General features: G+C 39.3%; 1 protein-coding gene across 3 annotated transcripts in view; it reads left to right on the top strand.

Moving 5' to 3' along the window:
* The first annotated feature begins 15,321 nt into the window (after positions 1-15,321).
* The window catches only part of LOC122967737 (trinucleotide repeat-containing gene 6A protein-like), a 39,339-nt gene continuing 29,765 nt past the window's right edge, over positions 15,322-24,895 (top strand). For all 3 annotated transcript variants that reach the window (XM_044332528.1, XM_044332527.1, XM_044332526.1), the window contains exons 1-2: positions 15,322-15,499; positions 17,762-17,813. The gene's annotated coding sequence lies outside the window, so the exon portion shown is untranslated. The remainder of the gene's footprint in view (positions 15,500-17,761; positions 17,814-24,895) is intronic.

Here is a 24,895-nt window from a genome sequence, read left to right as displayed (position 1 = left end):
TACACAAACAAACACACACACACACACATACACACATTTCTATACACGTGTTAATTGTACAGTTTATTGTTTTGGATTTATTTCAGATTTTGGTAAATTATTTTCTTTATCATAGTCAGTTCTGATACTATTATTTTGTGAACAGTAATCCCACTGTAATTAACATATACTTTCTACTTCACGCTTTCCCCTTTTTACAGTTTTCTTTTTTGGCATTTTAGCCTTAATTGACAGAAGACAGGCAGGAAACATGGGGCGACAGAAATGACTTGCAACAACTGTCCCTGGCTGGAATTGAACCAAGGATGTGGCATGTGTCTTCACCACTAGGCCACCCCGATACTTAAAATTTGCTATTGGTCTGTTTGCAAGTTTTAACATCAGCTGAACAGTTTTTTTTCTGCAGAATGACAAATCTTTATGACACTAATGATGCTAATGAGGCCCTTTTAAAGCATTCACAAAGCGGATCATACTAGTTTGGTCTGCTTAGGTTTAAGCATAAGACAAAATAACATTCAGTTTTATGTATAGTCTTATCTCATTCTTGTCTCTTTCTTTTCTTTTTGAAAATATTAATATTCTTTTCCAATATGTTTGGAAGTTACAAATCATGTAAATTATGTTTTTTATAAATGCATGTTTTGAAATGCATGTTGCTTAACAGTTTTTCATAATTCAATATCAATCAATGAATAAAACGGACAGTTCTTCTGAGGGGCAGTGCTTCCATAAGGAAGAGCAATTCCTTATCAAAATCTTGTTACCATGTTCCTAATAATGCTACAACAGACCTTTTTCCCCAGCGTTTGAGTTTTTGAGATGATATACAGTAATAGCCACCACACTTTATTTGTCCATCATGTTTTTTGGTGTGTGATACATGATTTTTCATGTCCTATCACTGTGTGTGTCGATGGGAGAGAGCGAGACACACAAAAGAAAGAGTTGGGTTGAGGAAGTAGGAGAAAGAAAATGAGGGAGAAAAAGGCTGTGTCTGTGTGTGTGTGTGTGTGTGTCTGTGTGTGTGTGTGTGTGTGTGTGTGTGTGTGTGTGTGTGTGTGCCAGGCTGCTGGTGTGAACCAGCTACTTGATTGTCCTGCTGCCATTGATATGGAGATGGAGAAGGGAAGACAGGAATTCCTCCTGTGTGTGTGTGTGTGTGTGTGTGTGTGTGTGTGTGTGTGTGTGTGTGTGTGTGTGTGTGTGTGTGTGTGTGTGCCAAACTGTATTGCTGTGGTAAAATTGCAGCATCATAAAAATTTTAGAGTGTTGTAAAACTCAAAGACACTTGTTAATTTTATCCAGAAGTGAATTAAATTATCACAACAACAAATTTGGGATGCAATAGACAAAGCAGTAAAAGCTAATAAATCAATAAAATGCAGAAATTAGACCCCCAGCATATCATCACCCGCTCTTTTGACATTTCATCTCATGTCGCTGCAATCACAATAAACACTAAATCTCCCAACACGCCGTACAATCCAACATTTAGCACAGTAAAACATAAGATGCACAATGATCAGTGTGCAGAAACTCAGGCTTTCGAATGTCTTCACAGTATTATATTGCTCCCTCTTTAATTCTACATGGACATGACAACATTTCAACCACTCTTTTCTTATGTGTAGATTTTTAATTGCCAGCACCTGCAAAAATGTATGGATGTGCCAACTGATAATTCAATGATAAAATACCCGTACATAGAAACATTGCAGCTTTAAGTTAGCAAAATGGCTCCATATGTACAGGAGGTGAGATGTAAAAGTTTCATGCTCCTTTTCAAACAAGTTAACAGCGGAGCATTTACAGATCAAAGTGCATGTATGAAAGTGTGTTAACAGACAGGAAGTATGGCTGGTAACTGACTGGGTAATTGTTTATCTTTAATACGGTCTGATACAAAACTGCAAAGATTTGGTGTGGATTCACTCTTTTAGCATTTACAGCATGCATATCACAGCATTAGCATTTCTGAATGTAAATTAAAAATGAATGTCTCCCACCTCTCACTGTAAAACTCTCACCTTCATCTCACCCTCCCCTTTATTTCCTCTCTTACACTCTCCATTTCTAATCTCCACTCATTTCTCGCTCTGTCTTCTGTGCTCGCTGAGATGTGAAATCTGTGCACCCCCTTCCCCCTGTTATTCTCTCTTTCTCTTTCACTTTTCTCTCACCTCTCTCTGTGTCTCTCTCTCTGTTGCTCACACGCTCTCTCGCTCTCTTGCTTTGACTGTCATTGCTGGTCTTTTGTTCCTGGCAGAATGAGAACCAATTGCAGTTTGGCGCTGGGCCAGAATCCAGCAGCGATGGGGAGGGGAGCACCCACACACCCATAGACAGTGTGTACTTGCACACAAATGAAAGAGACTCTCATTAACTCTGAAAGTAGAATATTAATGATTCAGGAACTGTTTTAAAGTTAAAACGACCGATCTATCTATAGAAATTGCATGCATAGGTGAACTGATTCAGGCATATTGACATCTTGCATCATTTATTCCTCCAAATAACATCTTATAAAGGCTGGAGTGACTAAATATCAGGTGGTGAGAGCTGTGTGTTGTTGGTAAATGTAAACTCAGATACTTATTAAAGGTGCTGCTGAGGCTATTTATCTGTGTATGTGGCCACTTAAAGCACACACTACTTAAAGCTCGTGTTGAAATACATCCTGGCACTCATAGCTCTCAGCTCAGATCTAGAGACGTATTTACTGTGACAATAATGAGGGAAAAAAAGAGCCATTATTATAAATAAACACTGGTAGACCTGCAGCTTGAGTGTCATAACTCCTCCCACGCATTATCTTGCCCAGAGAAAAGAGAATTATTAGCACAGTTGCTTTCCTTGCTGATGATGACCAGTCAGGTAGAGACTTGAGTCTGCCCCTCTTGAGTTCTTCATGTTGAGTCTGACACTTCACCTGGAGCTCTCTGAGGAGGTTGTCATCTCCCCAGGTTTTCAAATATCTGTTAAAAAAATTTTTCAAAAAAGGATAAAATTAATTAATGCCAATTATATGTTTGCAACACATGCTATACACACTTGTGCAACCCATAATTTACATGATGGAAGGTTTTGGCCCCTGTTACACTGTGCTCAGGCAGACACAGAGATAGAAACCTATATATATAATAAATAAATGGCCCATATATCCATAAGGCAACTCTTTATTCTTTAACAGACATGAAAGGATGCGTTGGGTTCGCTGGTTATGGCTCCTACTGTTTCTAAGCAGCTACAAAGAAAATGTTTGAAGCATACCACAGATTCAGACTGAAATGTGTCAGGAACAGAAAACTGTTCTCCAGGCAACAATATAACCACATTTAGTAACACTTTACATTAAACCCATTTGGATTGAAACTATTAACTCATGAGGATTTTTTTTCAGGTTGTAGAAAATGTTCATTTGTTGATATAAGAGCTCATGTGACTTTAGAAACAAAATCTTTCTAAATTTTCTTTAGCCATAAAAAAATGTTTTTTGTTTTTTTTTAAAGTTGATATTGATCAATATCAATATGTTTGATTAAGGAATTTCTTTCCTCTCTCTCCTTATTATTCTGCTTCTAAAGATAAAAGTTTAGAAGCAAATAATTGGGATCATCAGTCTTTAATCTTTGGGATACTCACCACTGCAGTGTACAGTAAGACTGACGTGTTTGTTGTATCTTGAATTTTAGGCTAAATAATTTATTGTTGAATGTAGCTTGTTATTGTGTCTCATGAGAAGTGTAATATCTGTGACTAGCAATTGTACTCGAAAGACTACATGGGGGAGGTCGGTCTGCTGGTTTTCCTTTCCAAAATACAGCAAAATGTGTTGGCACCAAAATCCTCCTATACTTAGGTTTTTAACATTTGTTCATTTTATAAAAATGAAAAATTATTTTAACCCTTTTCTGTACTTAAAGACACTCAAAACCTTGAAGAATACTTATATCATAGTAAATTTCAGCTTCAAACCAACAAAGATCATATGTCTTCAGCTATCAGACAGAGTGCATTAAGGCCAACATAGATCGTTAGTAACTATAACAATTGTGAAAAAACATTGGTGAATCACACTCACAGTACAAGAGATCTTCCAAAAATGTTCTTCTCAAGTAACATCTTCAGATCTCACTGATAAAATTTGTTTTAAGTTTCAGTTTGGGTGAAGCTGTGAAAATGTCAGTGTGTGTTTGGGCAGACTGTAACTCTACACTGTTATAAATAAGTCATGCAGACAGAACCTCTACTTGAACACCCGCCTCCTTGCATACACACTAAGAACTGATATGTACTTTTATCTCCTTCTTTTTTTCATAAACACACCTCTCTTTTGTCACACACACTCTGGGTCCTCTTCACTGTCAGGGCTTAATAATGTGAGTAACGAGGTTTTATTAGACGTCTTCCGAGAATCATTGTGGAGGATGAGATAGAAGGAAAGAGAGAGGTGAAGGAGGGAGTGAGGAAGAGATGAAGGAAAGAAATGTGTAAAATAGAGAAAAAGGTGATGAGAGATGAGTGACAAATGTGGGAACTGTAAAGGGAGAAGAAAGGAGAGAGTTGATAAAGAAGGCAGACAGGGACGGGGGAGAGAAATGTTAGCGGAATGAATGTGTTTTTGGGATGTCACCTATGCACTGTAGATGAAAAAAACCACACACTGTCAAATATTTATTGAGGTGAGACAGTGGAAAAGTGAGAAAGGAAAGAAACAACTATACAGTTGATGCTGAATGTCCCAATATGCATCCCCAAATCCAAAAATGTATTTAATTCAAATTTCTATACAAGTTCTACAAAGCCAACCAGCTATCTTTGAGAGGTCAAATTTAGATCCTTTTCATTGTTAAATTAAATAGCTGCTATGTGTACAGTGTTGTACCTTCATGTTTTTCACTGAATCAAAAAGTAGTTGCTCATTGTTTATACCTATGAATCATGCACAACGGCTTGGAAATATTGAAATGGTTGGTCACGTAACAGCCAATGGAAAAGATAAATATGACCCAGAAATAAGCCCACACACATCTCTTCTCTATAAAAGAATTGGCAATAAACTGTATTTAAGTGTCAGAGTTCATATTGTAAAAAACATTCCTCACAGAGAGAAACATTAGACTGTACTGTAGGTAGAAGGAGTAAAAAGTAAGAAAAGGTTTTGCAAGTGGATGCTTAACTGTGTGTGCATGGCCATTTGTCTGTGACTGTGTGCGTGTGTGTGTGTGTGTGTGTGTGTGTGCATGCATGTGTGTGAGTGAGTGCGAGTGTGCGTGTGTATCCAGATGATTGCTGGATCCAGGCAGCCAATCATCCATCTCAGAACAGAGGAGAAGAAAAGGAAGACTGAATATTTAAATCAGAGTTGGTCTATCACGATAAAACTAATCTGCATGGCAAACCAAAGGTCCACTGCCAATTTAATGTGTGTGTGTGTGTGTGTGTGTGTGTGTGTGTGTGTGTGTGTGTGTGTGTGTGTGTGTGTGTCTGCGCGCGCACGCACGTGTGCGCATGCCTGTGCACCATCCTGTAGAAATATGATGCATTGCATCTGGAACCTGCTCTGGCGTTGCCATGGTAACGCCCGTCACGCTGGCAGGCCCCCGTTGCGCATTCAAACACACACACACACACACACACACAGTGGTAATGAGAGACCGAGAGACTGGCAGTGTGCCAGGACAATCTACACACACCCCTTCCCCCCATGCACTAGAACATTCTGAGCACACACACACACATTCGCACTTCATTTTGGGCTGCTGGCATGGGGGTTGGGACGGTGTGTGTGTGTGTGTGTGTGAGTGTGTGCGCGTTGGACGAAGGTAGAGAAAAGAGGAACACAGTAAATTTCCCTCAATGAAAAAGAGGAATAGAAAATGGAAAAAATATTATTCCAGCTTGTCTTTTTTTTAAGCCTAACTAGATTGAGAACAACCTTCAGTGAAATTAAACTTAATTGAGCTCTTTGTGACAGAAATACACAAGAGGAGAGTTGAGAAAGCATGCAGGATAATCAGAGGTTGGTTAGACTTCTATGACGGCATTTAATGTGATGAAATCCTTTACTGTCACCTCTGCCAGCCTCTCAGTCTCTCTTTCCCCCTCTCATCTCCTGTGTCTGACACTTTCTCCCCTCCCATCACATCATTCTCCTCTTTGTCATTTACACTTTGAACTGCAGAATCAAACACACACACACACTCTCTCTCTCTACAAGGGGTCTGTTGGCCCGTTCAGCATTAACAAAAGGCCAGCAGTGGCTCTGGCTCTGTCCATGACAATGGCTCTCAGGTCAGCCTGCATGCCACACATTGCATCATGACCACAAAACTGTGCTTTTTGTGACAAACTCCTCTAATAATGTGATATTGACTGACTGGCCTCCATTAATCAAATATTTTGTATGTTCAGTACAAACCAAAGTTGTTCCATTTTCAAAATCACACAAGGGTTAGGAGTTATAATTATATATAAATTATAATAATAATGGTTCTGGACTAAAAATTTACTTTAATACTTATTTTAAATATTTTTAAAAATTGTATTATTTTAACTCGACTGCTTCCATGTAAAATTGCACTAACTATTCACTTGTAATAGAATTGTTTTTATTTTTGAGCTTCATTTCTTGAGAAAATGATGTTTGATCAACAGCAGAAGTAAGGTTTGAAGCTCTATGCTCTTACTCAGACTCAGCAGAGATAGCATACATAATGCTTAACTTGACTTCCTATTCCTGAATTTAAAGAAAAAAGTATTATCAGATGTAATATCAGTGATGAACCTCGTCTGATTCAGCTCAGCTGCGTTGTGACTTTAAATAAGACTTCATTTCTTTCAGAGTTAAATCTGAGCTCATTTCCCCCTGTACTCCCTTTGTACATGTTAGGCAGGAGTTTGGTCTCTCTCCATCTTCTCCTGCCATTACTCTGTTTAATTTTTTCCTTGGCAGGTTGGTGATGATTTTTTGTTTTCCAAAGAAAAAAGCGATTATGTGTGGTTTCTCTGATACAACAACCCTGATGTAGAAGAGCTTCATGAAGAAACTTTATGAGTGAATGAATATCTTTGACTATAGAGCGCAAGCTGCTTTCTGTGGTTTTATCAGAAGCTGTTTGCACATCCGCTCGCACAGTGCTACTTGAACTCTGTGACAACTTAAATGAATAGTTCAACATTTTGGGAAATATTCTTATTCAGTTCCACTCTATGCCACTCTCATACCTGTCTGTCAGCAGTTGGTTTGTGTAGCTTAGCACAAAGACTGGAAACAGGAATTAACAGTGAGCCTGGCTCTGTCTGAATGTAACAAAATCTGTCCACCTGGACCTCCAGGGAGTTATTGCGCCCAGCTAAGAAATAGTCAGCATGTAATCCCCTGTAACACTACTATTTGTCATGTCTACACTGTGGTTGTGTATAGCTTAAACATCAAGATATAACATGTTACTTAGTGAGCTTTAAAGGTGCTGGTAGGTTGATTTTGGCCAGAGCCAGGCTAACTGTTTCCTTCTGTTTCCAGTCTTTGTGCTAAGCTAACCAGCTGTTGGCTGTAGCTTCACATTTACCATACGGACATGAGACTGGTACCAATCGTTTCTTCTAACTCTCTGCAAGAAAGTAAATAAGCATATTTCCTAAAACATCAAACTATTCCATGTTAGAAAAGTGAAAGTGGTCTTTTCCAACCTTTTCTTTGATATAAGTGGAGCATCAGAGAGTCGTTCAAACTTGTAGATTAAAGTCTTGACCAAACAAATGATGAAAAGTAACACTGGCACCAGAAGTGAGCTCATGTTGTTCCACTGAGATGCGCAAAGTATTTTGTGTTGGAGTGACTGGCCTTTGAATGTGGACTACTGAGCCAAAAGGACATTCTTCTTTTACCTCATCTCTCCTTCCCTCCCCTGACATCAACCCCCACTCCCCACACCTACACATGCACTCCACTGAATGAACAATACAACGGTGCCAGAGCTGTCTTTGGCACTTTCATGGACTGACGTTAGCAACATGAGGGGTGCAGAGTTTTAGCATGTGACTGTACGTGTGATTTAATGTCTCGGTGTGATTGTTGTACAGTGTGTATCTGCGTGTTTCTTCCTCAGCCTTTCTCTGCACAGTAGATGAATGATAATAAAACCAGCCAATCACTGTGCCCTGTGACCACCGATCTGCATGAGCTCCTGTGGTAATGGAGGAGCAAGGCCAGCATTGGATCAGTGATATGAATATAAATGAGGGGGAATTTAAATAAAGAGGTACATTTGAATATGTTATACTGTCACCAAGCACACATATCAAGACTATCTGCATAATCAAGGCCTGGTGATGGATTATGAGGGCAGAAATGGAAAGATCTCCTGGTAGTACCTGTCTCTATATATTGCAGAATAACCTGTAGTTGTGTGTATGTGTTGTGTGCACGTGCAAAATAAAGTCTGCAAGGGTGAATGAAAGTCATCTGTGTGTAAAAAAAATCTGTGTGTGTGTGAGTGTGAATGCACTGAGAGCTGAAAGAGAATGAGTGTTCAGGTAATTGGCTGAAGACCAGGTGCAATTTAGCCATAACAAATCAATTTCAAAGCTTGAACCCTGTCAGTGAGAGAACTATAGAGATGGAGAAACAGAGAAAGAGCTCAACAAAATAAAGAAAATATCACATTTCGGCACAATTTCTTTTTAAAAGTCTGTGCAGTCAGTGTTTTGCTGCAACCATGATAAAAAATGTGTTCTTGTTAGAATGAGAAACTGCTCTTGTTTTAACAAGATACTTGTGTATCAAGTATCTTGTTGATACACGAGATACAAGAAAGAGCTTGATGAGATATTTTTCAAATCAGTTCACATTAATGACCACACGGCTAAGCTGGTGGAATTTGGTGCCGGTACAGTGTGTAACAGCACAGTTACATCATCAACATTGCACAGACAAGACACGGCCACAACCAGAAATCACATATAGCACAACAGTTACATACAGAGGGGGCAATAAATGGCTGATGTGGCATTAGCCATGTTATTCTGATATTTTCTTGTTAGTACTATACACCAACTTATTCAATTTCTTCAAGAAACTTTTCTCTTAATAACTGCATATCACTTTATCTTGTTATATCACAAAACTTTGTCGTAATTTCACAAAATAAACATATCTCATTAAAACTATTTTTTTCTCATTATGACATGATAAGTTGGTAAGTAAGCAAGAAACTTCCATATGTCATTAAAACAAGAAAAAGATACAATCAGTGCCCAAAGAGACGGCGTTTTGTAGCCTACATTGAATAGGAAAAGTGAAAATGACTGGTTTATTTGGTTTGATTAAGTTTTATTTCATGCTTGGGATGAGACATGGTGAGGTATCACCTTAGGGTGTCCCAATATTGTAGTACTTTTAATATAAGCTCATTTCCCCCCCAAAAAACATGGGTTTAGTTCATTGCTGGCCTTAGATACTATCTGTTAGATACTACTATAACATGTTGTCTTTAAAATGTCAAGGTTTCCCCCTTCACAGTGTAGCTGGTTTGAACTTGTGCTGCACTTGGAAACACTGTTGCCAGTGTGGTGAGTTTGGTTGGTTAGTGAGGTTTTCCTTTTCTAAAATATAACTACATTAGCTGAACAATAAAAAGTGACTCTTCTGTTTTTTTAAACCGGCAAGCCAGTCCAAACTTGTGTGGCTACAAAGTAGCATTTAGAAAAGGCAGGGCTCATCTAAAATGTGATGGACCAGTTTGCGTTATTTTCAGTTAACAAGTACTGACTGGCCCATCCAAACTTTGATGGGTTCCTTACTGTATACTGGGCAGCCTCACATTATTTTGAGATGGGAATTGTCCTGTTGGATTTGTTTGTTGTTTTTATGATGCCTTTTTATTTATTTATGAGGGCAATTCATATCTTTAAGCACAGGGAAGAGAACAGGAAGAAAACAATTAAGAGAGCCAGAAAGTCGAAGGAAGACAGTGCATGAGTCATTTTGTGTGAGTGTCTGTACACGCTATTGTGTGCATGTGTGTGTGTGTGTCTGCGCCGATAGAAGGTGAAGGAGGAGGGTGGAGGCAGGGAGAAGATAATGACGTTGGAGAGGGGAAAACGTGAAAAATGAAGGGGCTGTAGTGGTGGTGAAGTGTGGACTGGATGGGGGAGGCGGTTTGAAAGAGTGATGAATGATTAGGATCAGACTCAAAGGAACAGTGAAGAAAGAGGCTGAGAGACATTAACATCACCGGCACACTTGACACAGACACACACAAGCACAATATATTAATTGCAAATTATTGCATATTTGTGGTTTTGTACGTGCTTGAGAAACACAGCAATAGAGACCGTAGTGACTCTGAGAGATGCAGTGGCAGCTAGTTTTGGCTGGCTGGCTTGCAGAAGAAGTAATGCACTGTCTGCACATGCAGGGTGCTGGACACACACACACACACACTCTGCAGCACTATGAACACTGCAGCTTAGTAGTGTGCGTGTCTGTACTCAGGACAAGCCTATTACTGCTTGACATGCAAATCTCTTTTCTGACCTTCTTCTGTCTGTCAGTCTGTCTCTCTCTCTCTCGCACTCTCACCCCCACCTTATAATCTCTCTCTCTCTCTCTCCCCTTGCTAACTTTATGTTCCCTGCTCCTGCCAGCTCACTTTCCCTTTTCGTCCCATACATACACATATCACATTTTCTATGCCCCTTTCTCTCTCTCTCTCTCTCTCCCTCTCTCTCTCCAGTACAATGGTCTTCCCATTTTTACACACTCTCTCACTCCTGCAGCTGCAACTGATCACTGTGCCCTGTGTGTGTGTATGTGTGTGTGTGTGTGTGTGTGTGTGTGTGTGTGTGTGTGTGTGTGTGTGTGCATAACCCACAAAAAAGCCACTTAAATGTGTATGTGTGTGTGGTGGTGCACATATGCATGACTGCGCATGTCAGGTTTTGAGGCGGTTGTGGTGATGTATAGACATGTATGCAATTGCATAACTTTATCACAGCCTGTGCTGCGTCAGTAAATGTGAACACACACGTCTGTATGCGTTTGTTTTTCTAAGTAACCAGGGTCTATTTCCTGCATTTTAACTTTTTTTTTTTTTTTTAACACACTTGCTTTCAAAGAAATTAAATGATGAAACGAAAGTGATATCATTGTCACGCTGGTGGCCATTTAACAAAAACGAGAATAAGCTGTTACTAAAATAATGATGTTTATGGTGGTTAAGAATTTGCTACCCATGTCTGTCCATACTATATATCGTGTGTGTGTGTGTGTGTGTGTGTGTGTGTGTGTGTGTGTGTGCGCGCGCGTGTGTCTGTGTCTGTGTCTGTGTGTGTGAATGATTAAACCTTGGCTTGTTCTGTATACACGGCTCTGTCTGTCAAGGTGACTGCCTTGTCACAGACTATTACCAAACTCTTTGACTTCACCGCCCTGCTCTTCTCCCAGTAAACCTATTCATATACACATGTGCACACACACACTTAGCTGGGTTTCAAAACTGTAGGTTTATCATTCATTGTGACACACAGCCAGAAAGTATTTTTCTGCCCTTTCAAACACACACACCGGTCACTGTCGGGTATTGGTTTGTAGGCTATTTTAACATAAAAGGTAGAAACTAATGTACAGTTTTTAGTGTTTGCACTTTTGATGTTACCATGTACGTGAAAAATTTAACTCTCTCTGTAGCAAAGTACTGTTTTATTCTATTCTTCTCTGTCTCGCTTTTTCAAGGTTTTAACTATGACTGTTTCTGGACTTCTATGCTTTGCTACAGTCTACCAGCTGAATCTTATTCTTCTTTGCTTTAGTACATTCAAAAGCCAGAAAACTCACTTCTTCTTCTTCTTTAGTGTGGTTCACCAAAAATTTTTAGTTGGGTTTCTGGTACAACTTGACTGCTGGCAAGTTGGATGGAGGCAATCTTGAAGGTGGAAATTCCAGCATCATTTATAGTATTGAGAACAACTTCCTTAAAACCAACAATAAAGTTGCTCTCAACACTACAAATATTGCTGGAGTTTTCACCTTTAACGTCACCAAACTTGCAAAGATTCTGAGTTTGACTTTTTTTTAAGTGTAGTTTCATTTGGCACCAAATTAACCCAAATTAAAACCATTGCTTAGAGTTATGAGTCGGCATCTTCTATCAGAAGCCGTTATCACCTTGGATAGGTTTGTGTACTTGGGGATTTGTTTGCATACATGTGTCAAAGTGCCCCAAACCATCTGCTATCATGCCAGTTTGTCCAGCAGACTCTCGCCATGTTTTCCCATCTGGCTACATTCAGATGATGAACTGAGAGATTTGCCATGAGAGCCAAATAATATTGATATGGGATGTTTGGATGAATATATAAATCTGCCTGAGAAATTGAAGTATGCTATCAAACATGCACTAGCATCCTGAAGACTTCAATTTGCCAAGCAACTAATGCTAAATTATATCAATGTATGATTATTGTTATTAAAAAGTTCTCTAAAAGCCATGACTCCACACTGAACTTGCAGAACAATTTAAGTTCTTGACAACATCTCATTACTTAGGAATGACAATTGATGAGAGTACAGCAGCAAAAAATAACTGGTATACCTGCTATATAGAAGAGTTTGCAGGCAAGAAACGCCCCATTTCGATTATATGAGAGGTGGTTTATACACTGCACAATCTAATCTCATTGTCTTTGATAACTGGTCAAATAAAATCATTACTCGGTAGTAAATGAACTCTGCCTCTCTCTCTCCCCCTCACAGTCAAATACTAACAGATAAGGGAGGCAATTTGTGCACAAGGTTGGGGGTTGTTTTTGCCATCGGTGGGTCAATGGTCACTGCTTTGTTGAACTGGCCACACACACACACACATACACACATATAAACACCCAGACACGTATTGCCTGTCTCTCCTGTAAGCAGCCACAGCCTTTGTCTCGTTGGTGAAACGTTGGCAGATTCCACTCTGTATTTGTTTCTCTGCTGTTCAGGCATCTTTGTCATCTCTTTCCTCTCTGTCTCTTTTTTTTTTTAAACTCTTTTCAAGGGTTGTTTTTCTTACAAACCCATGCATGAACGGTGAAGACAAGCTTGTGAAAACAGTAGAGGGATGCTGGAATTATCCTACAGTCTGTGTCTGTAAGTGTCTGCGCGAGTGTGTGACAGATATTCGCACTTGCCTTTTCTACGTACCTCCACAAGTACAGTCAGCACACACACACACCAGGTCATTTACATTTTTAATAGGGTGAGTTCCGGCTAACGCAATTAAACATAATGACAAAAATGAGACTCATTATATAACTGTCAAGGACGTTCTTATTTCAGTTGATATCTCCTCCACAGGGAAGTCAGAGGTCAGAGGTCACCATTAGGGATTCAGTATTCTGCTCAAGGACACTTGAGCGAGGCGGATGTAGCCTACTGTATGTCGATGTGGGGGTCTGACTCAGGATCCTCCTGCTGATGGTCTGTCTCTCCCTACTCTCTCTGAATAAATTATTAACGCTATTGTCTGGAGTCAGTTTAAAAATCCGTTTCCTAGTTTCACCTTATATAGTTTATGTTTGATGTGTGTCTGCCGGTCTTTCTTTACATTTCTAAAGGAATGTTTGAATGTATTTATTTTTATAAGTCAGTAATGTCTGTCAAGAGGAGCAGAGACTGGCATTAAAAAACAGCAAGATATGGTAAAAGTAATTCATGCAGCTTTTTATCCTGACCTTTTCAGGGTACTGATAAAAGTGAATAAGGGTAAAACTCTGTAGAGAAATTGGATTTTTAACTCCAATGTTCAGTGGTGTTTGAAGGATAGATCCATCTGTGGTTAGGAAAAAAGAAAAACAACAATCTGTTTGCTGTTTTCATGTGAAATACTGGACATCTTTCTTTAGGCCTTTAAAGGTGCAGTGTGTAGAGTTTAGTGGCATCCAGCCGAATGGACTTGACAGAAATGGAATATAATATTCATAAGTATGTTTTAATTAGTGTATAATAACCTGAAAATAAGAATCTTTGTGTTTTTCTTACCTTAGAATGAGCCCTTTATATCTACAGAGCGGGTCCTATTCCACGGAGCACAGCATGTTACAGCGCCATGTTTCTACAGTAGCCCAGAACGGACAAACGAAACACTGGCTCTAAGAGGGCCTTTCATATTTTTTGCAAGTGTCACAGCCACCATAGGTTCTCTTAAACACTTGGAGGTGTGTGTGTGGGTTATTCAGTTTGTTCCAACCTGCAACCTCACTGCTAGATGCCACTAAATCGTACACACTGGTCCTTTAAAACTTATTGAAAATAACAATAAATAAAGGTGTTCATAGGTCATACAACTATTGCTTTTGACAAAGACCAAGTTAACTTTGATTCTTTTTTAAAGGGTCACAAGCCAAAAAGGTTTGTAATCACTGGGCTTATTAACATTACAATGCAGTTCCTCAGTGTGTGCGAATTTACGGTTTAATTTGACTTCCCATGACCATTCATTGTAATTTGTTGAATATTTGCAATGAGGTTCTATCTTCTATATTTTTAAATTAAACAAAATTTGGTTTTACTGTTGTGAAATGGAGGGTTTTGCTTTCATATGTTGCATAAATTTTTATGAGCTGGTTGCAGGATTTTTAGACATCTGTTTAAATTTGACTATTTTTCGACTGATTTTCAGCAGTCCAGAATTTTATTTCTGACAGTGTTGAGAAGGTTTTAACAGCATTTAACACCTCAGTTTAAGAAATAAAATGTAGGGAAAATAAAATAGAACGGCTAACTCAATAAAGCAAATATGAAAAATCCAAATTATAAAACATGGACCTTCTTATGGCCTTCCTTTCGGTTCCTGGTCATAATTGTCTGAGGGTGGTGAGGGGCGTAGTGGGACTTAACACCTAAATGTGATAAATAATCAAAAATGATAAATGGCTTCTGGTAATTATGATATTTATTTCTACACGCTGCTCAGCCCAGTCTTTATTAGGCTACATCTGGTTGCAACATATAGTTTTTAATTCTTTATGGAATTACAACAAAATACATATGAAATGTTATTGTTTCCCTCTGATGCATACGGTACCATGCTTACATTTCTCATGGGGTTATTCATGTTAAGGCACGGAGCTGCTTTCCTTAAACACAGGGTTGACACACTTTGCTTTAAATTCTTTTGCTTTTCTAATTTTCCTCGTTACTATTCAGCCACTTTTGGCTGTGTTTGGTTTTGTCAGTCAGAGGATGTGGTAAATGTGTTTCCTGCTAAGAAACACACACACACACACACACACATAGAGAGAAAGAGAGAGAGAGAGAGAGAGAGAGAGAGAGAGGAGGGGAAAGCAGAGCTCCAGCGAGAGAGAAGGTTAGCCAGCAGCGAGTGAAGAAAATGGCGATCATGCAGGACGAATGCTTCCCCTCGTAGATGCTGCAAACGCGTTGAAATTTTTTTTTTAGCCTTACAGCCGGCTTTCCTTTCCACTCTGTTGCACTTTATACTTCAATGAGGTGAGGTTGGCTTTTTACTGTGTGTCTCTTTGTTGAGCTAATGCACCATTTCAGGGAACAGGGAGACCCGGGGTGAGAAGTTTAGTTGTTTAGTTTAGCCGTGACTGAGCTAAAGCTAACACCGGGCAAGGCGGCTCGGTTGCATCGCAGTTTGCAGCCTAAGTAGCAGACGCAACAACAGACTAACCAAAGGATAATGTTTGCCTGAAGGTGACAGTCAATTTGAAAAGCATGTTTCACAGGCGACGTTTGCATTTGTAGGCAGGTTAACCCAATTAGTGCTAACTAGTACGAGCATTGGTTAACCTTAGCTCGCCAGCTGTGCGTACATTTCTGTCAAAAGAGATATTTCGTAAGATATTGTTGTTTCCGGTTATTTATTTATCCGCAAGCCATCATTGGTTACGGATTTCATGTGCCGTTGTGTTTATTAATATAGCGTAATTGCTACATTTGAAGTCAAACGGGGTAAGTTAGCGTTAACTAGCCACTTCGTAACGTTAGCTTGTAGCTAGCATTAGCAGTCATGCAAATTTGACGACGCAGGTTGCTTCGGCGGAAACTCATACAACTGATTGTCCGGCGTTTTGGTAACATGCAGAAAGGACACAACTGTCCAAACATCGATAAATATTCAAAATTGAGTGGTGAACCGCAATATCGATGTAAATTTGGTGGGGGAATTGTTAAAACCCTGCAGGGTTGTATTTCGATTTAACACCCTCTGTCGGCAGAAAGGCTCAACATTAGACCTCCGATATGCTGGTTTTGCAGTCGTATTCGCCTAACTTTTATGCACTGGCCCGACGACGCTGCAAACACGGTCAAGCCATATAACAACTGAATTGCATCGACTGTAACAAGACGCCTTGGTAAGGCTGTTTGTTAGTGTTGGTTGCGCTGGAAAAATACCAGGCTCGAGAGAAGCCATGTTGGTTAAGCTGTAAGTCAGGCAACAGCTGAGATAATGGCCGATCAGGACCCGAGCTGTAACTCTGACCTACACACACACTCTGTTTCTTTATCTGTCACTCTCAGACATACACACACTCTCCATTCACCTTCTAGGTCCTGATCGTGCATTGCCCTGTTATGCAGATCAACCTGCATTTCCACATTGGGTTCTTGAAATACTTCTCATATTACAGCAATTACTGACGAGTCTCGTAGTGTTTGTGTTTGCTTGTCCTTGCATCGACGGTGTGGGTGAGGTGCATGTCTGTTAACCTGTGCACCATCAAAAATAAACTTGAGGCATTTAATGGGAGTTATGTTTGCAATTTCAGGTATAGCAGAGATGAATCAGGAGCACCAGTCTGTAACCTTGTCACATGTAGTTTTTACAAGGTGTTGTCTAATCACAGTAAACCAATAAAACTGCATCACACACACACACACACGAGGTGTGTATTGGTACACAAATTTCATGGTTCGAGTTGTAGCTCAGTTGTGGGGTCACGAATTGGCACGTTTTCGGTACAGCAGGGGGAGAAAAAGAAAGGAAGAAAATAATATTTTGGTCCTTCATTTTGAAAAATGTAAACATCCAACAATGGCTCATTGGCCAAAACTATTTCTGAAACAGTTTAGTTGTGCTGCAGTGGAAAAGGAAAACAACCCTTCTGTTTCCTGCAAGGAGTCAGGACACCTGCTGACAGCTGTTTTACGCTGATTTATGGTTGCTCGGAACTGATTGTTACGACGTGTGGTCCTACCATGTCGGAAATCAAATGTTTATAGTTGTTTTGAACAGCTTCCTGCAAAGGAGGAGTGAAAAGCAGAGAGGGGAGGAGGACGAGGAGACGTTATATGATTAAATACGGGGATAACGGCGTATATTTTAATAATAATGACAGCAGCAACACTACATGAGCATGGGTAACCAGGGTAACTTGGCTTAGCCAGCGAGCATACATCCATGAGCATGCTACGGCCTAGTGGTGCACTGCCAAAACACTCCGGTTGGAACTCAATTGCTAGAATTATTATTCTGCATATCGGAATAAGTGGATTATTAAACTATTTTGACAGTTATTGTTTGGGTCAGGGAGCATGCTGAACCGAGGAAAGTCGCATACGGAACCGTACATCCTGTACCGAATAGTTTGGGATGAATACACGAACAGTTACACGCCTAACACACACACACACACGTACGCACGCAGGCAGGCAGGATATGTTTTTCTATTTGTGATTGAGGTGTGTTGTTGTGGTTTTTGATATCTGAGAGATTAAAACTCTTATTTATTCTTTCTCTTTCAGAGATTTGGAATTGGAAGCTGTTGCCACCAAAGAAACTGAAGCATCTTAACAGGTGAGTGTGCCACCACAAACACACACACACACAAATTTGTATCTTAAGTGTGTGAGCTAAGGACCAATTTAGATCACATTTCTAGCCACTTCTCTGTGAGTGGTCTGTGTGTGGTGGGTTACCACAGGGCTGTGTGTGTGTGTGTGTGTGTGTGTGTGTGTGTGTGTCAGGGGGACACGGGATGGGCATCTGCTGCTTATGCAAGCACATGCAGTTCCGTTTGAATTGAATTGGAGGGTCTGGGTTGGTCTAGGCCACATTGTGCTGAGTAAGCTCTGCTGTTTTAAAATCGCTAAATGAGAAGCCAGAGTCCTGATGTTTTGTGTGTGGAGAGGTGTTTGTGCAGCTCATTGTTTCCATACAGTTGGTCTACATGCAGCCGCACAAAAGAGCTGTGGAGCACAACTAGTCCATCACCCCGCTCCAATGGCCCTGTTTAATCTGTTTTCTGTTTTTAGATCCTAAATCTGTTCATGAATCTTGTTATCATGTGCAATTTCCTGAATTGTTTTTTTGATTGTGCTGTAATCATAGAGCGCTAGTGCATCAACTCGGTGCTCTTCAACACGTATCATCTCCAACAGCGTCTGTTGTCGTCAGTGTTTGGAAACATCCTTCCATTGAAATGTGAAACAAGTCAAGTGCCTTGTTTTTAATGTTAGTTCAGTCCCATTTCTGTTACATTATTATATTTGTTGCGTTTCATGGTTTAAAAATATTATTTAGCCAATGGCTTTGTGAGGTATTTTATTATGTTGGTTTGTGTGGGTATAGTTTCTAAAGCCAGTTGGTGATGTTTCATATTTTTCTCACATTGGGACATATTTTCCAGCTGTGTGTATGTAGGAGTGACGGCTGCTTAAGTAATATAATGGGAAATTATATTAAGTGAATTACTTGGAATTTTTTTTATTCATGTCGCACTTGTAGTTTTATCGCTCTTGATTTTCCCACACTAACAGTCAAATGATTTGCCTCTTGGGAATCGTGTTTCATTTGATCTAAAAATAAAAAACACCATGAGCCTAAAATACATTTCTTCCAATTTAACTCCAACATAACATCTGTTACTGCAAAGATTAACTGGAAACTCTGTTTTTGTTCCATGAATAACACCCTGCCAACAGTGCAGTGCTGCTTTAGGCCATCTCAGTTTCATTTCATAGTTTTTGGAAAGTGGTTTCACTTTAATGTTTAAAAAAGAAGTTGGTCCTAAAGTTTACAAATGGCATTTGGTGGATGCTTCTATTTAAGGCAAACCACCGTAACATACATTTAATACATTTATAGCTTTTGTGGCACCAGTGGGAATTGCGTCCTTCGAGGCAAAAAACGAATAAATCCTCAACACTCCTACTCTGCGGCCTTTTAGTCATTCAGAAGAAAAGCTCTCAACTATGAGACAGTTTTGAGACACAGACTCACCGTCCAGTTTCTTCACAGATTCTCACACATCCAGGATATTGCTTGTGAACTCATTGCATTGTTATTCTAATACAATGGAAAAATAATGTGTGCAGCTAGATTTGTTATGACCACTGTTGCAATGTTACTACTTTTGGCTTCACGGAACAATGTTCTATCTAGCTTCACTTTCACTTTTGATTTATGTAATAATGTGAAAACCCTTCACAAAAAGTTTATGTGGTGACGTCAGAGCACTCTTAGAGTCTCAAGTTATATCAAACGACTTTCTCATGAAATAGTCAACATTCACATATTCTTATTTGGAATTTAATACTGCAGTGCTGTAAATTCCTAGGCTGTTGCAACGTAGCTACCTTGGAAGGGGATCAAATAGTTGACCATTGCCCCTCGGAGCAGTAAAGCCACACCTGCAGATGGATCATGAGACTGAAAACAAGCAAGGAGCTAAAATTGAGCATTTGATGCTGTTGACCTGTGCAAGCTCAGACAGGATGCAAAGCTCATTTTACACGAGGAAGTTGTTCAGCCATGTGGATGGGAGAAGGCTTTGCATTTTGAGTCAAATTAGTGTAGCTGACGTTGTGAGCTAATAGAAACTTAACAAAACTTTGACCTCAATTCCATTTTCATCCCTGATATAATGGTTTTGGATTTAAACCTGCACAACAAAAGTATCAAATATTTAGATCTAATATTTCAAGGGACTCCCTTCTTTCCACTATTTGCGTTTGTATGTTACTTGATGCCAGTTAAGTATGATGGCCATAGGAAATATTTTGATTCATGGCTTGCCCCACCCTCCTCTGCCAGCAGTAAAATTAAACCACCTTTCCAGCCAGAAATATCATATTGCCTTTCTTAACTGACCGTGACCTGAAATGAACCGTCCTGATTTTGACTGCACTATACAAATGGCTGATTTAATAGAGATAGGCTGGAAATGTCATATCTTTCAATGTCAGCCTCACAAAGCCTTCACTGTAGGGCTGTTTGTGATGAGGAGATAACTTGTTGTCATCCCCTAATTGAGTGATGGCTTTTCTGAACGGGCCTCCAGTGTTAAGCCCTGGTGAGAACATGCTAATGCAAATTGATGCAAATGATGTGGTGTTGTACATGCAAATTAGCCACGCGACTATCCTCTGGCTTTTGTTCTTCAAGGACAGACAAACCCTTGTGAGCGTGCATATGTGGATGCAAGTGTCTAACGGTTATGTTTGGGTGTATGTCTGGTATGTTTGTGAGAAAATGACTACTTCCACAAGGTTACAAATAGAATCGATACTCTCTCCTATAAATTTAAAAGTCCTTGCTGGCTTCACTGCATGAGTCAATACTGGGAGTGAAAAACACTCCTACGGGGTCTTAAGGATGGAGTAGTCTGAAGCCTCAGATGTCTGATCTCTACCTCCTCAGAAACCCAAATATAGTTTGATTATTTTTAAAGTGTTTCAGCTTTATTTGACAGCAGGCAGAAAAGAGTTGACAGAAAAGGCAAGTAGCTTTAAACTTAACTGAATGTAGCTCATCCCCCAACGTTAACAGAGAAAGACGGAGACAAAGTTGAAAGAAATTTAGCCAAAATAATGACTATAGAGATGGAATAATAAGCACTTTTTAAAAATGTGAACCAAAATGCTTTGAGAACATAGTATTCCCCAGTTTACTTTGTTTACCAGGACATTCGGGTAACCCAAATTGTTGAAAAAGTTATTAGTCTAACCTACTGTGCCGCAAAGCTGTGCATAACATCGCTTGTGACCTTTCACAACTATTTTCCTTGTCTTTCATCTGTCAGCTGCTCTTATCCCCCCTCAGCACTCCTTCTCTCTCAAGATGGAAAAACCAAAAGGTATGCGCTTAATAGTGGAATCGACTGTCCAGATTGTTATTTTATCCTCTTTAAACACTACAAAGACCATATTTAGAGACAAGATATTTTTGGAAAGCATCTCCTGTTCATCAGTTTGGCGATGTGTGTGCTACAGTGAAACTGGCTCCTCTCCGTGTTGTCAAATAATGCAGTAGCTTTGCGTGTGTCTTAAGTGATATATGATGGAGTTGTGTCTATAGTGGACAGTATACTTGAGTTGGAAATGAAATTGCCTTTTTCTTGCTGAGCTTGAGTTTCTTGCCAAGTGAGCTTGAAGTAAATGTTTTTGCTTGATGTTGATACGTTAATTAGACATTGGCCAGATGGGCCGATGCAAAAATGAACCCATTTAAGCATTTGGACAGAGTATCATTTCATAACTTAAAGGGGACCTATTATATTTTTTCCTTATTTTCAGACATATGTATATAATATCACAATGTCGGATGCTCATGTTAAAAGTGGCTGATGTGTCAAATAATGAGGTAAACGTATGTAGAAGTAATCCCTGTGAGCAAAAAGCTCAGACTACTCTGAACGCTCGGTTTCCAATGTTTTTTTTCTACTCAGCCTGAGCTGACGTTGGCTCATGATGGATTTCTTTATATGGTCAACTGCTCCATGCACAATGCGCAAGTTCTCTGCTTCGCTAACGTTATGGTGTTGCTGCATTATTTCTAATTGATCCGCTGAGCAAATGGCTCCAAATATCTCATTATGTTGTTATTTCGATGGTTTTTTAGCACAGTTAATTTGGTGAGGAACACATTGCACTTCCTGTAAATTCTTCACAATTAAATTTTCCCATTATGTAGTGAATATAAGATAGGTTTATTACAATGCCTCAAGAATATCATAGCAGTGAATATAACTGCAGTTTTGTACATGCTAAACTTAGTGCATCTGGTTCATAAGTACTTGTAGTCAAGCACCCTCCAGGCAAACAAGAAATTATATTACTTGCCTGATTTATTACAGTTGTATATTAACAGACTCATATAAAAACAATAACAGAAAGCACATGGTCAGCGTGTGTACTTATCAATTTTGAGGTAACCTAGATTAGGGAAGAAGTTTTGGTAATCCAGTTTAGCATGTTCCTAAAGCTATAATTTCCTCATGTTTTGAATTATGGCCCACATATAGAATAAAAAGGTAGAATAAGTCAAAATATAACATTTAAAGTACATTTCTCAGGCAGTGAAAAAATAAAAACCAAGATAATAATTTTGAATTATTTGAAATTACTATTGGGGTGACTTGCCAGTCCTGGGCGAGCCAACTTGTGATATGTTTTTTTTTTCCACCTTCCTGAACCTTGACCCCTGTCCTGACACACTTAGACACATACCTCACCTACAGCCAGGAACTTAAAAGGTGATAGTTATGGTGAGTGCCTACTATGGTTGTATTCAAATCATAAACATCCCTTCATCAAAAAAAATGCAAGAGACTGAGAAGGTGTCAGCTTGCTGCTACAGGCTCCAATGAGATAATGAAATACAAACCACAAAGTCCAGTTTGATTAACATCCACAAGTCTTATCAGATGCCAACTCTGGAAAGTTTCTTCTTATCTCTCTACATATTGCTCTGTTAACTTATGTGACCCACAAATGCTGAAGTGCGGTTTTGTTTGACCCGTGTGGCTAGCTACTCGCTCAAGTCTCATTTGATTGGATGAATTTTTGTCAATGCCCCTGAGAGTAGGATGAGTTGTCAAACATTTGAAACTGTTACAGGAATACTCTTACAGGAATAGAAAAGACATTTTGATATAAATATACTCTGATACTTTTTTTTTTTTCATATATTTGGCATATAACAAGAGATAAACAATTAACACAGGATTAAAACTGAGAAAATGTATTTTTTTTATTTCATGGGGAGTTTAAGACATGGCAGATGTATCCCTACCTCAAGATATTTTTTAATCAAAAAATTGCTCAATTGAAAAAAAATGGTTTTATTGTGTTCCTAATTGGACAGTTAAGTTAAAAGCTCTCAGGAATAAAAAGTTTTAGTCAAACTTATACAATAATGTGTTTTATAGCAGATATACTGATATTTGTCAGCTGTTTATATGCAGGGTATACAATTTGGTTTTCTGTGTTTTTGTTTTTTTTCCCCAGTACCATCTGGCACAAGAATAGGATAAAACAAACCATAAAACATATTTGCAATTGAAACTTTGATGTCCCCTATTTCTTGTCTTTCCCTCCCCCTGTTCTGACTGCCTTGTTCTTCTTGATCCCTCCTTTTGCTTTTGGTGACTTGTGGAGCCCCCCCTCCCTCTGTCAGCTGTAGCTGTCGGGGGATGGGCAATTGTCGGCCCATTCATAAACAGATGCTGTCCGTGGTGTGTATGTGTGCACTCCAGGAGGGCCCCCACCATGCTCTGCTGTTGTTGTTGTTGAACCCAGAACCATCTGCTGAAGCACTTGATGGTTGGAAAGGAGTGGGGCTGGGTAGGAGACGAGAGGGGGAAGTGTGGGAACGGAGGGAGGGGGGTGGTGACTGAAGGTGGTAGCAAAAAAAGGACACTGTGTGTGCATTTACAGTTTAATTACAACAGATAAAACCAAACCGCTGATGATTTCAGCTGCTATGTAAACACATAAGAATAGTTAAGGGAAAACATTCAAATAAGTGTCTGACTTAGCCGACTTTTGGTGATCGTATCCAAAAACACATTGTGGCAAATAGCAATGCATGTGGCTAACCCATTCTTCTGACTGCTATCAGTGACTTTTCTCTGGTCAGCATCAGATTTCTGATCATCAGTTTGCAACCGTAGTTCCACAGAAAACACTAAAATACAAATGCCCTGCATGAAATAAAGATGTGCAAGGCCTTTTTCTCTCATATAGATGTCCTGTGGACATACAGAAGGCAGCATAATTTCTGATCACTGCTGCTCAAAGCAATTCAGAGCTTCATCTCCCCCATGCATATTTGAATATGTAAAACACCAGGTCACAAAAAAGCGTTATAAATCACTGATTATACTTAAAATTTTCATCAGTTTTCTGATTTATTGTCTCAGTTTAGCAAACATTTTAATTGATTTTTATGCAGAACATTTTATCAGCATTGTGTGACGGTGACGTTCAACACCAGTTTTTCTTTGTGTTATTATTTAACTGAAATGTTACCAAATGATTATACATTTAATGTTGCAGTCCTGTCTATATGAGTTGTTTCAGCATCTCTGTACGTCTGTCTGTTTATAGCAAAGGTAAGTGCTGTGCTGTAATCCCATTAACGGATTAGACTGCAGCCCGCAGCTTTCTCCTGCAGGCTAAATGGCACACCCACAGGGCCCAGTGCAGCTAAACTTAACACTCACTGAGGGATAGCCACAGTCTGATTACAAACTAATATGACACTGATAGGAAGATTTATTTTTGGGAGCCAAAAAGAGTAATATTTTACTCACCCTAAAGTAGTGAAAATGTTTTAATACAGATGTTTAAGTGCACCCGTCTTTCTGTTTGGAAATGTTTTCATTTTGTTTCATGTCATTATCAGGCAGTGTAAACTGTTGAAATACAGTTACGTTCAGAATAAGTAATAATTAATGTGAAATGTCTTTTGAAAACACATTATTAAAGCACAGCACCATAGACTTAAAAAGAAGGGGATTAGATCTGGCCTGTAACCAATAAGGATTTTCATTCTAGATTAATTTGTCACATTTTGTTTTTGATTAATCAAGTGAGTTTGGTCTATAAAACGTCAATCAAATAAAATGCCCACTGCAAGTTCCCTGAGGCCAAGTT

This window comes from Thunnus albacares, chromosome 17 (assembly GCF_914725855.1).
Source record: "Thunnus albacares chromosome 17, fThuAlb1.1, whole genome shotgun sequence".
NCBI lineage: Eukaryota > Metazoa > Chordata > Actinopteri > Scombriformes > Scombridae > Thunnus > Thunnus albacares.
Note: the sequence above shows the minus strand (reverse complement) of the source record. Positions and strands in the feature narration are given on the sequence as shown.